The sequence below is a fragment of the Gossypium arboreum genome, chromosome 3 (assembly GCF_025698485.1).
Source record: "Gossypium arboreum isolate Shixiya-1 chromosome 3, ASM2569848v2, whole genome shotgun sequence".
NCBI lineage: Eukaryota > Viridiplantae > Streptophyta > Magnoliopsida > Malvales > Malvaceae > Gossypium > Gossypium arboreum.
Genome location: NC_069072.1, coordinates 121,774,134 through 121,785,118, shown reverse-complemented (window position 1 = coordinate 121,785,118; position 10,985 = coordinate 121,774,134). Strand labels below are relative to the sequence as shown.

Sequence of the window (10,985 nt, the reverse complement as noted above, 5' to 3'; positions counted from 1 at the left end):
TGGATTGATTTTGGTATGCGATGAATTTATTGAATTTATATTGATTGAAATTATTTTGATTGAATTTATATTGATTGAATTATATAATATATATGACTTATGTAGAAATTTGAATATTGAATGAATGTTATATTGAAAAATATATTGATTGGAAATATGAGGAAATTGATATGAATATATGAGATTGTGATATTTGAATATTTGGTATTGAAAAGTGAATTGAATTGTATTGAATTATGAATTAATGTGCATAATTGAAATATATTTGTTGAATTGAATGAAATTGTATGAATTGTGAAAATGAGTAAATATGTGTAATTATCGGAATGAGATATTGATGAAAGAATTATTAAATTGAGAAAGTGAATGAAATACCCTATTAACTAGTCATTTGAGTCGGATATAATTAGCATGCCATAGGATCGGAAGTGTACGAGATTTGCGTGCTTTATCAATCGGCACTTTATGTGTCGTATTTCAGGCACCTCGTGTGTCGTATCAGGCACCTCGTGTGTCGTTTTAGGCACTTTATGTGTCGTATACTGATCAGGTACTATGTATCGTTTTAGGCACAATGTCCCGTACTGGTGTATTTGGGTTGGAATCCGTGTATCCGTCAAAGTCCGGGTTTGTTAATAGGGGTAAATAAGTGAAAGATAAATCGAATAAATTTGATTGATCAAGCTATTGAAATGAAACGAGAAATTGAATTGAGAATTTAAAATTTAGATATGAAATTGAAAATATGAACCAAAGGTTCATGAAATGATTGGAGTTTGAATTGATGATATATGATGCCACTTGATGGATTGAAATGTGATTTGAGATATATGAATCGTATGTATATACTGAAAGCTATCAGGGATAGTAAGTTGATATGATATAAATGAAATTGACTGTTATTGAAATGAATTAAAATGGAATATGATTGATAAGTGTATAGTTGAATATAGTTTAATGATATTGAATTGTGAGTAAATTAAGGAAAGCTATACTTAGTAGTAAGTGAAAGAATGGAGTAAATAATAATGGATTTAGTTAAGAATTGAACAATTATGTTATTGTGTTTATTATATGATTTGTATAAAATTTATATGGTAAGTAGTTGAAATTTATCTATGAATAAATAATTGCATAATTGTAATTGTTATTATGATCTTAAGTATTTGTTATATTATTAAATGTTCGGATTTTAGAAATACCATTGAGTATTCCATACTCAGCGTATGGTTTGTTTCCGTGCGCAGGTTAAGTAAAGATAGTACGTTGAATTAGCATCCCAGGACGATCCCGAATTCATTAAGGTAAAGTATGTTGAGTATTGATAGTGGCATGTACCCAGGATGTTTAAGGAGAGTCATTTAGGTTGTAGAAGTATTGATGAAATGAGTAAATTATGGTTGGCAACGGTATGTAGTATGAATTTTGAAATTTACTGTTCATATTGACCGCGAGGGCCCATTAAAGGGATGACATCTTAAAACTAGGATGTGTGTGAATATTTATTTTAATTAATGACTGGAATTGGACTGTACTGACTGGTAAGGTAATGTCTCGTAACCCTGTTTTGGTGACGGTATAGGGTTAGGGGACGTTACAAGAGTGGTGTTCGATTGTGGGGTGAGTTTGTTTTTAATCTGTTTTGCATCAGCACATACATCTATTTGCTGGAAAGATATGCTCACTATAATATGATGTGCTTTGTTTGATATGTATGGTTGGGACGTTGGTTCTGTGTTTACATTCCAGATTTGTAATAGCCTTGTAAGTACGTTTTGCTATTGAACTTCTAATTGAAATTCTGCTTTGTAACTTTTTCGCTTGTTACGTTTTGAACTTATACTGAGCTCATGTATCTCACCCCTTAGTTTTCCTTTTTCAGGTAGTTTGGTTTTCTGAAGCTAGACTCGGCATGCTGGAGATCTTAGAAGTGTCACAATTTTTAAACAAAATAATTAGTCTTCTCTTTTTAATTTCAAATTGTTTTGGACTATGCTTATTAAAAAGGAATTGGGGTATAAATTAAATTTTGGAATTTCATAAATTGAGTTTTGCCTTGGAATGAATTTTTGAATTTTGTAGATTTATATTTTCAAACGTTTTAACATATTTTGAAGCTTTCTATTTTAAATCTTGAAATATTAAATGGAGCTACGTTCGAATTAGATTTTGACAAATTGTTTGTGAATGGCTTTTGTAACGCTCGGATTTGTGCAAGTGTACACAGTTGTTATCAAGTAATAAGTAAGTATCGAGTTATCGTCTCCTCAGGGATTGTATTTGTGCTAAGTCAATTAATTTGTAAAATTATATTAACAATTTGATGAATAAAAACAATATAATTGAGAAGTGATGATTAAAATATATTAAACTAAATGCAATGATCCCTGATGTGATTTATCCTAACATGCAACCATATGAATGAAATAGATTTTAGCAGAATTAACACAATAAGAAACAATTATAACATAAATAAGCTAGGACAATTACTTTAATTAAACTCAATTTATTATCAGCATGCTTAATAATATTCGAAAAAACATTCCATTGCAACTCGATCTTTCATGAGTTTGGAAACCATGTTAGATCCTTTCGGAATCCTTTACTTAGTAAATACGCATTTTACTGATCCTTATTTACTAAGGGATTTTTAGTATTTGTGCGAGGTAACAGGGACATGTTAGGTTTGAAGCAGTTTAATCACACAAATCTCAAAGCTATGTAGATAACAGAGCCTGGTTAGAGTTGTTTTGCAACCTATAATTTAATTGGGTTTTGATCTAAATTGAGCATGCACATTTCAATTATGTGTCCATTAGCCGTCGTCTGGTTAGGATCGCTTAGCTAATTCAGGTGCATTTCAATCACGTATGAACAAAATACAAACTTGATTTTATTTGAAAACATGATCGATTGAGGCACAAACATTATAAGCATGAATCAAATAAATATTATTCAATCAAAATAATCATCCTAGCTTAAATAAAATTAATCTATCATTGTTGTAAACAAGAACAGTAGACACATAGAAAACATTCTTGAATTAAATTAAAGAAAAGAAAGATTAAACCCAAATCAAAGTGGCTGTCACCCAAGACTCTGACTGACGAGGGCTCCTTCGTTCTTTCGCTTCACTCCTTTGCTGATGGCTCTCTGAGGTGGCCGACCAAGGGCTCTTTAAGAGGATAATTTGCTAAAAATCTTTATGCAAAGATTATGATAGGCATAAGGGCTAAGAGAGTTGAGAGAGGAGAGAATGATGAATGAGTGAGGGATGATTGAAAGATGAGGGATGATTAGAAAAGTGAGAAATGGGGTCTTATTTATAGGTGAAGCAAATGAGCAAGTTTGCTAAAATAGGAGTGTCCATCTTTTTCAAATTCATCCAAGGGTGGCCGGCCATAATTTGTGGAAATATGGCTGATTTTTTCTTGATTTAAGTGCCACAACATCATCAGGATCAGGACTCGGTAAATTGCAAATCTCCGGGTAAATCTCCGATTTCTTCAACTCTTCAAGGACCTTGTGTAATTAAACCAAAATTTAATTTATGAACATCCATATGCAACCGAATTTTGGGTTGACTTGGTCCTCCATTTGGATGGTTTTGTAATCAACATAAAGCTCTCAGACCTGTCCAACAATAATAGATAATTTAGAGGACCAAAGAATGTAATTTAACCACTTTAATTAATCAATTTGCTTAATTAATTAAAACCCAATTAATGAAACATATTAAAATAAATTATTAAATATGACTTTATATTTTATTATTTAATTTAATCATGCATGACCCAGTTTATAGCTTGAAAATATAATATGCTCAAATTTATATAAAAGAAGCCATTTTTGCATGAAAACTATATAATAAAGCATAAAATCATATTTTAATAATTTCTATGTCCCAATTTCATATTTTCATTTATTTCATTAATTTATTAAGCAATTATTTAGTTTTAACAACAAATTTAAGTAAAAAGGTGACGAATTATATAGGAAAATTTATATATTTTTCAGTTTACACACCCCCAAACTTAAATCGTTGCTCGTCCCGAGTAATGTTCATGCACAATACAAGGTTTCGCTAAAGCAAAATTGCTACAATTGTAAGCAGCATCAATCCTTGCCCCATAATCATGTATTAATAAATTCATGCTCATAGATCTTCTTTATTAACAAGTAAATCATACGCAAACATTTTGAAAATTTTATACTAAGCTTCAAGATATGCCAACATGAATAATAATATGTATATATGTCACAGCCATAGATAATATTCTTCATTCAACATAATTTCTCCTCAATCAAGCAAAACAATCATAAGGCTTATTCATGATCTTTATATGTTGAACTTAGAACTCCCTTTCCACTAGTGTAGGTGACATAATCATCAAATGAATAGGTCTTTTATAAGGTTGTAATGGGGCTCAGTTAAAGGTAGGGATTTTAAGAGATGAGACATTTCGGTTTCAAAATCTTAACCTTTAATTTTGTCTTGGACTTTTCCAAATACAGCCTTTTTCTTTAAGTGAACCTTTAGAATACCCCCAAACTTATTTTGAACTCATACTCATACATTTTTCTTTGTGAAAACTGAACAAACTTTTCTTCGCTCTTTTTTTAATAAAAAATTATGAACACGTACATCCTTTGAAAATTTCCTCAAATGTCATTTACCAAGACAACTTTAGTTAAGACGGGTGCACAAAATTAGGATAAGTTCAAAAGATGGAGATATGGCTTGTAATGTAGGTTCATTGCAATAATAGGCTTTTTAAGCTCAAAATTTTAGTTTTAATGGTCTAAAATCATAAGGTGGGCTTGAAAAGGCTCAAATGATCCAAAAAAATAATGCCTATATCATTTTAAATTTTTATGTCTCATAGGATTTTTCCTCAAGAAAGTTACTAAGTCAATTCTAAAGATATAAACCTTCATGCATGTCTAATCTCAAAAGAAACTAAGTTTCATGGCAAACATTACCTAAGACTAAGATCATACAATCATTCCATTCTTCATGATAACATACAATCACTCAGTTAAAATAATCATTCATGCTCGCATACAAGCTATTTCATTAACAAAGAATTTCACTAAACATTCATTTATTAAAACATACTCATGAAAGAAATGATTGAAACATACTTGAAAATTTTAAAGATTTTGAGCAATTATTTGCCTTATCCCCTCCTTTAAAAAGAAGCAATGTCCTCATTGCAAGAACAAAGTAATGAATTAAAAGTAAACACCAGGTAGGATTAAAAATAAAGAGAGGCGAGTCGTTAAGACTGCTTAAATACCAAGTCTTTCCTCATAATCCCATCGTAGACATGTTCATTCCCATTACCACATCACTTAGTCTTTTTCTTTTTAAAGAAGCATTTATTCATGCTTGATATGTTTTATTTTGTAGAAATTAAATCCTAGATACTAAAGAAATAAATTCCTAAAGACCTAAAATAAATAAATAAAAAGACAAGAACCCCCATTTTATTTTTCTGACTCATTCCCCTTGTCTTCTTTAGCTCCTTCTCCGCTTGTATAATCAGTATCTTCTGTCCATGTCTTAAAGATAGCATCTGAGAACTCAGGAACAAGTGTTAGAGATATTCTTAAAAGTATTTTGAATTGAATCATCTAAAATTTTTGCATATTTCCAGTAAGTTTTTTGTTGATTGTGCATGAACTTGCACATATCCATCAACATTGACAACTCTGATTTCATTGAAATACTTGCAGAAGTTGGCATGGGAGTTGTATATTCAGGTTCAACACTTAGCTTGACTGGTTCTTCTTCTGGTTCAACCCTTGGTTCAGGGTTTTCAGATTCTTCAACTGGTTTAGTACTGTTTGGTTCCTTATTAGATTTTTCTTCTTCAGTGGTTGTAACTGATTCAGTTTCAGTTTCATTTGTTGACTTCTCAATATCTGGCTCAGTTGGTTCTTCTTGCTCACTTTGATTTAGTTCATGCACCTTTTCTACTAACCTTTCAAGATCATGACTTGTAATGCACCCTTGGACATATTGCCCCTTTAAATTCACTTGTGTTTTAACACGAGTGAAAACACAAAAATTTACACATTTTTACATACCCTTTTTAGCTTAAAGTCATACCATTTCGATTAAGTTCTTGTCAAAAAAATAATTAATTTTTATAAAATAATTAAATTATACTTAAAATATGAACATAATGAATTTTAGTTAATTTTATAATTAATTTTGAGTAATTTTGGTTATTTTCGACAAAATTGCACAAAGGGCGAAAAATAGCTCGGCAGACACTACTTGAAGCACAAAATCGAGAAGCAATTTGAATTATCGAGGAGAATTAATTTCCAGCCTAAGACGGTCCAATTATGTGTACTAATTCATAATATAATTAATTTTAATTTGTACCCAATTTTATTTGGGCTAAATAAATTACTATTAATTAATTATGGAAAAAGTGGCCAAGTTGAATCGAACCTATTGAAGTGAACCGGCCAAAGATTGGGCAGCCCAAAACTGGACATATGCTGACCCAAATCAATTATTAGCTGATTAATTAAGCTTGCAAAGAAGCCCTTGAAGTCTTGTCAAAGTTGCATTCAAACCCCTCCACAATTGGTGGATTTTTGGATTTGCCCCAAGCCATTTTTAGCAAAGTTGAAAGCATCAACTTTGCCACATAGGTGGCCGGCCAAGGGGTGGCTCTTTGGCTGCTATTTTTAGCAAATTTAAGCTGCCACACTCAGCTATAAAAGCCCCCCTTGGCTGATCATTCAAAGCATCTCATTCATTCCTCATTCATTTCACAACACTTCTCTCCTCTCTCATTCTTTTTCTCTCATTTTTCCATTTCAATTCCCTTGCTCTTGTGCCGATTTCTTCCCTTGGAAAATGGGTGTTCTTAAATAATTTTGGAGCAGCAATTGAGTGTTCATCAAAGCCTTGATCAGCAAGGACAATAAGAGGGAAGAATGGAGCAACCAAGTCAAGCCTCGGAAAACCACCAGATTTGATTATTGTTCCCTATCTCTTTAATTTTTGTTGTTGTTATGATGAACATATCTATGAGTATTCATGTTGTTGGAATGGTTAATTTAATCATCTTAGCTTGAATTTAATTTGTGTTGGGTTGATTGCATTTCGTCTTCTTAAATTGTTAAAATTGTGTTTATGTTGTTAAAGGCCTCAGTAAAATGCTTGATTAAGTAAAATCATGCCTAAGTTATTCTTGCGTTACAACTGAGAGGTAACTAATGAATTAATTATTTAAATGGATTGAAATTGTAATTAATTAACATAGTACTTGATTAGTGCACGTTTATTCTTCTAAGGTAGCTGAAGGTTAAATTAGCAATGTATCTAGCGATATTATTTCCTTGCATAACTTGCAAGATTATTGTGATTAAACTATTTCAAGGTAGGGATACCTTGTTACCTCACATAGTCTTTTATATGCTTGTTAGATTTAATTTATCGTTTGAATTGACATAGGGATATGCAAGAGATTAGTTTAGTTTAATGAGTATGTATGTGCAATATCATGTTTGCTTACTAGAATTTGTTTAGTCGGTTGAATTGACATAGGGATATGCAAGACATTAGTTTAGTTTAATGAGTATGTATGTGCAATATCATGTTTGCTTACTAGAATTTGTTTAGTCGGTTGAATTGACATAGGGATATGTAAAGAGATGAATGGATTTTGGTATGTAAGCATGTTCATAAGGTAGCAAATTACCGGGTTGCCGTGATTTTATTCGTAACAATATAAACATAAGTTTAATAATTCTAAGATGAAAAGTGTAATTAATCTAACACAATTATATCATCTTGATTAAATCTTATTTTGAAATCGTGCATTAGAACTTTCTTTTACTTCATTTTTATTTATTTTAATTTTCTTAAGTTTTTAATCACCCTCCTTAAACAAAATATTTTTCTTAACCAAAGTGTTTTAAATTGCATTCATAAATAATCCTTTTCACAGTCCCTGTGGGTATGATAACTCGACATTTACTTGTCACTTTATTACTTGTTGCAATGTGTACACTTGCACATTTCCGTCATTCCAAGTTTTTGGCGCCGTTGCCGGGGACTGTTTTAAAAAGCCATTATTTGTGAATTTGATAGTTTACATTTTGGTTTATTTTTTTCTGTTTAATTTTTAACTTAATTAATTTTTCTGTGATTATTTCAGGTGTTTATGAGTATTGACCGAATTATTGACCTACTCCTTGTAGACCCTGAGATAGAAAAAACTTTTCGACAGTGAAAAAGACAAGCAAATTAGAGGAGGACTGAAGAGATGAACTTCGAAAATCCAATCCAAGGAGACGAAGCAAACTCTGCTCAAAATCCTATCCTCACTGTTGACGATAAGGATAGAGCTTTATGATAGTATGCCGTACAAATATTTAATGATCTTAATCTAGATATTAGAAGACCCGAATTGAGGCACAACTGTTCGAGCTGAAGCCAGTCATGTTCCAGATGCTTCAGACAGTGGGTTAATCAGTGGAATGCCTACCGAAGATCCTCACCTACACTTAGATGGAGGTGAGCGATTCTTTCAAGTTAGCCGGAGTACCCGAAGATGCATTACGATTGAAGCTGTTCCCATATTCGCTGAGGGATAGAGCTCGAGCTTAGTTGAACTCATTTCCATCAAACTCAATTTCCACATTGCAAGAGTTTGTAGAAAAATTCCTTATGAAGTATTTCCCGCCTAGCAAGAATGCTAAGTTGAGGAACGAGATTACTGCTTTCCAACAAATGGATGATGAGTCCTTGAATAAGGCATGGGAAAGGTACAAAGAGTTATTACAAAAGTGCCCTCATCATGGAATCCCATATTGCATCCAACTTGAGACATTTTATAATGGTCTCAATGCTCACACGAGGATGGTAGTGGATGCTTCTGCTAATGGTGCTCTCCTTTCTAAGTCTTATAATGAGGCTTATGAAATTATCGAGAGGATTGCCAGTAACAATTACCAATGGCCAACTAACCGAGCAGTGTCAGGAAGACGAGTTGCTGAAATATATGAAGTAGAAGCTCTTACTTCACTTGCATCTCAAGTACCATCAATAACCTCAATGCTTAAAAATATTACTACTAATGGGTCTAACAGTTTTGCAGCACAACCATCAAATCAATTTGAAAATATAGCCTGTGTTTATTGTGGGAAAGGACATTTCTTCGAAGAATGTCCATCAAACCTAGAATCCATGTACTAAATAGGTAGCCAGAACCAAAACCGAGGAACGTAAGGACTACAATCCAATTTTTATAACCCATCATGGCGAAACCACTTGAATTTTTCCTAGAGTAACCAAGGAGCTAGAACCAGTAATACTTACGCCAAACCTAGATCAACCCAGCCACCAAGTTTTTCCCAACAAGTTTAGAAACCAACCCAAGCTGAACCATCCAATGGCTTAGAAAATCTGTTGAAGGCATACATGGCCAAGAATGACGCTTTAATCCAAAGCCAAGCAGTACATTGAAAAACCTTGAAAACCAAATAGGCCAGCTTGCAACTAAACTCAGGACCCGACCACAATGTGCTTTACCTAGTGATACAGAAAATCTGAGGAATCTGGGGAAGGAGTATTGCAAAGCATTAACATTGAGGAGTGGAAAGACAGTAGAGACCAACACCATTGAAGCTGAAAAGGAGCAAGTTGATGCTCAATAATCAGAGGAAGTTCAATCGAGCATTGAAATTCCAATTTCATAAGAACCAGAATCTGTAAAACCCAACAAGGTATTTTTAGAACCAGCTAATTCTAATAAACTAACAACCCCGTCAGATGCAGAACTGCCACAGAAAATGAATCAACCAGTTCCAGTAAAGAAACCACCACCACCCTACCCTCAAAGACTTCAAAAGCTAAAGTAGGAGATTCAATTCAAGAAGTTCCTAGACGTACTCAAGCAACTTCATATCAACATCCCGTTGGTTGAAGCACTTGAGCAAATGCCGAACTATGTCAAATTAATGAAGGATATCCTGTCCAAAAAATGAAGACTCAGAGAATTTGAGACGGTAGCTCTAACGAAGGAATGCAGTGCATATCTTGAAGACAAACTACCCCAAAATTGAAGGATCCTGGATGTTTTACCATACCTTGCAACATTAGAGCAACATATTGTGGTAAGGTATTATGTGACTTTTATACGAGTATCAACTTGATGCCTATGTCAATATTTAGAAAGTTAGGGATAGGTGAAGTTAGACCTACTATGGTAACACTTCAATTAGCATATCGATCCTTAGCACATCCAAAAGGAAAAATCGAGGACGTATTGGTACATGTAGATAAATTTATCTTCCTTGCTGATTTTGTTATCCTAGACTTTGAAGCAGACAAAGAAGTGCCAATTATCTTAGGAAGTCCATTTTTAGCAACCGAAAGGACCCTTATTGATGTGCAGAAGGGCGATCTTATTATGTGTGTTTAGGATGATCAGGTAACATTTAATGTTTTTAAGTCTATGCGATTTCCTAACACAATTGATGATTGTTCTACAGTATCCGATTTAGAAGATTTAATAGTGGAGAAGGAGCTCAACTATGTGGAGGATTCGTCGGAACAAATTTTGACATCAAATCCTCCGAATGATGAAGAGGAGGATGAGTACTTATCTTTGTTAGAAGCTAATCAAAGGGGATTTATTCTGCAACCTCACTTTGAACCTTTGGAGTTAGAGGAAAGGGATTATACCCAACCAAAAGCGTTAATTGAGGAGCCACCTAAATTAGAACTCAAGGTACTACCATCACATCTAAAATATGTTTATTTAGGTAACTTTTCACTCTACTTGTCATTGTTTCAGCAGAATTAACTACTGAGCAAGAAGAGAAACTCATCTTGGTGTTGAAACAATTCAAGAGGGCTATCGGATGAACCATAGCCGATATTCGCGGTATTAGCCCATCTGTATGCATGCACAAGATCATACTAGAAGATGGCAAGAAAGGGACGGTCGATG

At 33.1% G+C, this 10,985-nt stretch overlaps 1 non-coding gene across 1 annotated transcript; it reads right to left on the bottom strand.

Moving 5' to 3' along the window:
• Positions 1-8,728: 8,728 nt before the first annotated feature.
• On the bottom strand, positions 8,729-8,835 carry LOC128290961 (small nucleolar RNA R71). Its single transcript, XR_008280740.1, has one exon. It is a non-coding gene; the product is annotated as a small nucleolar RNA R71 (small nucleolar RNA).
• Positions 8,836-10,985: the final 2,150 nt, after the last annotated feature.